The 5,173-nt window shown below is 29.7% G+C and overlaps 1 long non-coding RNA gene across 1 annotated transcript in view; it reads left to right on the plus strand.

Annotated features, from left to right (window-relative positions):
- LOC111636543 overlaps positions 1-927 on the plus strand; it is a 3,572-nt gene extending 2,645 nt beyond the window's left edge. The window contains exons 2-3 of the long non-coding RNA XR_002758549.1: positions 80-137; positions 909-927. This is a non-coding gene — a long non-coding RNA (uncharacterized LOC111636543). The remainder of the gene's footprint in view (positions 1-79; positions 138-908) is intronic.
- Positions 928-5,173: the final 4,246 nt, after the last annotated feature.

Here is a 5,173-nt window from a genome sequence, read left to right on the forward strand (position 1 = left end):
TTTAAATAAAATAAAATACACATTTAAAAGTTTTTATATCAAATAGTAAATATTAAATTGAAATTTTATTTATTTACAGCGACATGAAATGGAAACAAGTAGGAGAAGATTTTTCTTGTAAAATAAAAAGTTTACAAGTAAGATGTATAATAAAAGTTTTAATTTTAAAAGAAATAATAATGTTTTCTTTCAATATCTGCAAAATATGGTCGTAATGAGCACACTTAAAGAATTATAAAATCGGTTTTTGGATAAATATTTAGATAAAGCTTATTCAAAAAAAGTATATAATGTACTGTTATAATTATTGATTTAAATGCAAACTTCACTCTCATAATAACTACTAATTAAAAGAAAGAGCCAGAGGCTGCAATATAAACAATTAACAAAATATTCAATAATGAATTGTGTTGCAATTTTCAATGTGTCCAATTCAATTTTTTTTAATTGTCTTACCCACAGGTAATTTAATTATTCTGAATTTAAGTAATTTTTAAAAACAGAATAATAATAATAATTTTTATTATTATTAGCCTAATGAATAAGCAAATTTAATCTGATTAAAAAAACTCACAAATGAAGCATTTTTCATTTTTCAATAGTCTAATCAAATAGTTTGAGAAGCCAGAATCAATAATAATTATATTTCTAAGAAATTTTTTTAAATTAAAATTCAAAACAGATCTATAATGTTTCTGGCAATGAAAAACTAACTAGAATTTATATATTTAAATATCTATAAGATATTTATAATTTATTTTAAAATTAATTATTATGATCACTCAGTATATAATTTAAGTATCTCTATTCAAAGCTATCCAAAGAGATTTAGCAATACTCTTTGCCTGGGCAGTATGGGGAGGAAAGTAATGACAAACATTAAAACATCTGGATGAAATTTTTTATAGTTGCTCTCTAGGATCCGGTGGAAAATAGGCGATCATACAACCTGGATACCCCAGTCAATTTCTTTGATGTCATCTCGTTCATATTTTGTGGTAATTTAAGTTTACTGCATTATTACAGTATATAAATAAGTATTGCATAGTGAAGCATATGTAAATAAAAATTTCATAGTAATTATAAATGTGTGACTAAGAGCAAACAGGATTTGTCTAACAACGGATTAAATTTTTGTAAAATAAACTGTTGCTTATGTAATTTTAATATACAATTACCTCGTGTGCTTGTTCTGAAGGACTCGGTTCATCCCAAGTCAATCAGAAATTTTCATTCATTGACCTGGATATATAGGAGTCTGTCTCTCAGTAAAAGAATCTGATTAATAAACTTGTATAAATAATCTGTTTATTTTACTAAGTTATAATAAAGCATAACTTTTATTATACAAGGTGTCCCTTTAAGACTGCATAAACTGAACAGAACAAGAATCCTCGCTCAGGATATATAAAACATGATTCAAGAACTATACTTCTACAACCCATAGTTTTTGAAAATGAGAGAAAAAATGTGACATCACATGAGGTGCACAGAAAATAAGCTTTATTTCAAACACGAGCATCGATACTTTCATTTGATATTATGCTTACATAAGAAGATGCTCAAAATGACCACCAAACATATCAAGGCATGCATGCACATGCCATAGACTGTCTGACTGCACAAAATCTTGCTTGCTCATCTTCATGCTGCATTCACTTTTGTGGCCAACCCGATGCTGGATGGTGTGCAGTCAGCCATTCTAAAGCTTGTGCAGTAGTCATTTTGAGCATCTTCCTATGTAAGCATAAAATCATAAATAATATCTATGTAAGCATTGAGGTTCATGTTTCCAATAAAGCTTATTTTCCGTGTACTGGATATAACGTCATACTTTTTCTTTTGCATTTTTTTTTTTTCTTTTTCGAAACTGTGTCATAGACAGTAGCGGACTGGATCTAAATACTGTATATTGGTTGTCAGAAGACAAAAAGGGACCTACCCACAATTATAAGGCTATTATTTAATTTTTATAAGAAATAAATAAACTTTTCAAAAATACATAAGCAGAAAAAGATATAATTAAAATTTTTGTGAAATAAATGTAAATTTTCAGTAATTACAGTGTATGTACATATATTGCAAATATTACTGGCAGTATACAGTAGATACAGAATGTAAATACAGATTGTTATAATTGAATTTTTTAATTATTATTATTTTTTAAATTTTGAATAAATGATAGATATTTTTAAATAGTTTGCTTGTACTGAACATTCTACATGTTAGCAAGTAGTTCAAAAGCATATTTCATTTAATCCACCAATAAGAGCAATCGTTTGAATTCACTAGATGGTTGCACGAATCTATCAATAAGTGATTCTTCATCAAATTCAACTAACATTTCTTTTTCAATGGATAGCAACATTTGATTCCTTCCAATGCTTCATCTTCAAGACCCTTCTCTGCAATAGTTTTGAAGTTTGCTGGGTCCAAGTAGAATAATTCTTTATAAAACTTTTCGTGTTGTATATAGCTTCAATCTAATGACTGGACAATGTGATCCATTATTAGGTTAAACACATTTACTCAAAAATCGGCTAGAGTATCTGAGGAATTTCCTTCATTTATAAATTAATTTGCAATTTTTTTTCCTTTGCCTCTGCAATGCTATTTCTAGAGTCAATTTCCAATATTTCATTTTCATCCATATTCAACTATAAAATCTTGTGATTAAATTTATTTACAATTTCTAATGCCTTGCTGTAAACATTATCAAATGTTCTTGTCTGTTCCTTCATATTTGTTGTAGTTGAATTTACTAAATTGTATGTAGTAAACATATCTAAACAATTTTTCTGTAAATAACTTGATGATAAGCTGTAATTTCAAATATATACAAGTTGTTTATATACAAGTACTGACATCATCATCATCAAAATGTTTAAATATAGTTGTTGCTGCATTGAATTTCCCAGACCATCTTGTCTCACCAATTAGCTTTAATTGTTTAATTTTTTTCTTGTCCTAGATATTTTCCAGCAACGTCTATCCACACAGCCATTTCCTTGTATGATGTTTTCGTAAAAGTTGCTAAATTCTGGAGAAAAAATTGAAAAAAACAAACTACGGGCACACAACATTTTGTTGTTTTAGTTATCATCAAATTCAAGACACACTTTCATATATGAATATGTTGATCAGCCACATCAGTAATTTTATTTTGTAAACAATTATATTCATTGTCATATCTTGCAGCTCCATCTGTACAGTCAGATAAACGTTTTCTGAGATCAATTTTAAGATGCTGTAATGCAGGGCTGGTGAATCTATGTAGCGTGCCAAAAGTGGCACATAACGTATCATGATTTCAATTTATCATCTATCTTATTCAATCATCTTTTTGGTTTATCATCTGATCATCGTTCTTTCAATCAGCTTTTTAACATTGATTTAATTAAAGCATATTCCTTTAATTTTTTTGTGTCATTATTCAAAATCTAAAACTTTGGCGCACACAAACATCTTTAAAGCTAAGTATGCTTACAATATGGCATGCAGACTGTAAAGTTCTCCATCCCTGCGTAATGTTTCAGCCAATAGATCAAAAAGTCCTGTACCAACATTACTTGTCACAACTAAAAGTAGTCGCTTACAAATAACACTTTTAAGCACATACCATATAATAATGCAAGACTGATTGATGGTTAAATTATCTTTTCTTGAATCAAGTTGAATAGAATAATATTTTGCTTAAGAAACCTCATGAAATTTTTTCCTTGTATCATATTCTTCATAATTTGGATTAACGTGTTAATAGTTGTCAGGTATGTAATAAATCCACCACAGCCTTTACTTTCATCCTTTCTTTGTTGTTCTAATCGTTTGATTTTTTGTGTAAACTTGTTTTGTACTGCAGTAATGTGAGCTGCCATAGTAGGGTAATATTAAGCCATCAACTACACTGTAGCTAAAAAATTGCAATGATTCAGAATCTCATTGTCCAGAGAGTAGGTGAATTCATTTATGTGACCTCGAAAAGGAAGTGCTTTTCCTAAAATCTTTGTAATGTTTATAATCCTTTATATTTAAATTAAATAGGGTAGGGTAACAGTATATAAAAATATTAATGAAAACACTCCTACAACACAGCTAGCGCGAGGTGAAAAGCTGATGAATCACACTCAAACTGAGCGGGACTTAATTAAAAATATTTGCTGTCTTTGAAATGTGTGCGACAGCTCGATACAAAGTTGACTACAGCTGCACATCACCATCCTAGGCTATAATTTCCCATTAATCTTCGTTGAGTAGTTGCAATAGTAAAGATTCAAGCCTATATAACGTATGCATCGGTCTAACATAACCTGAATCAGAATTATATTTTTAGTTATTTATTATATTCTTAAATATAATGTATCCTTGAAAAATGATTTTATTAAAATAGTAATACAATGGAAATTTTAGTTGCATATAGTAGTAATATTGGAATTATTATATTTTTAACATATTGTCTAATATTTAAGGGGGCTCACTTGCCATTGGGCAAGCTGACACCCTGCCACTGGTCGTAGAGGTATGGTTCTTGGGTCATTTTTTTATATACTCGGAGCGTGTATTCTTTCTTTGTAGAGTTTATACGGTCTTGACAGGACACCCTGTATAATACTGTTATATCATCATACACCAGTATGTTCCTGTACAAAATCATTATATTATTCATTATTGTGTGTGATGAATAATGCTATGTATACAGAGTCAGTTCTTGAGCCGCTTTTGACCCCCTTTCCCCTGTCATGTAGAACGATGTACAAGATAGCTGAGTTACAATTGAAGTTTCCTATTCAGAACATTCTGTAACTTAGCCAATGCATGATTTGATACCAAAATTTGTATACAAACTATGCAAAGGATGAGGAAAAAGATTTTGTAAAATATTTAGTTCAAAGACTTCCATTATTAGGAAACACTTTGCAGGGAAATACACAAAACAAAACAAAGTAAGTAATGAAGACTAACCTTAAGTGATATTTTAAACATGAATAAAGACGGTGAAAACAATGACTATCTTAATCTGTGCGATTTCTGGTTTTGGGACTATTTAAAGAATATGGTTTATAATGAAAATGTTGCAACTTTGGCAGACTTAACGGATCGTATTACACTGCACATGGCGAAGCATCGTGGAGAGCAGCTGCTGTCAGCTGTTTGGGCAATGAACACACTGTTCATT

Source organism: Centruroides sculpturatus, unplaced genomic scaffold (genome assembly GCF_000671375.1).
Source record: "Centruroides sculpturatus isolate CEXI.00-Female unplaced genomic scaffold, Cexi_2.0 scaffold996, whole genome shotgun sequence".
Lineage (NCBI taxonomy): Eukaryota > Metazoa > Arthropoda > Arachnida > Scorpiones > Buthidae > Centruroides > Centruroides sculpturatus.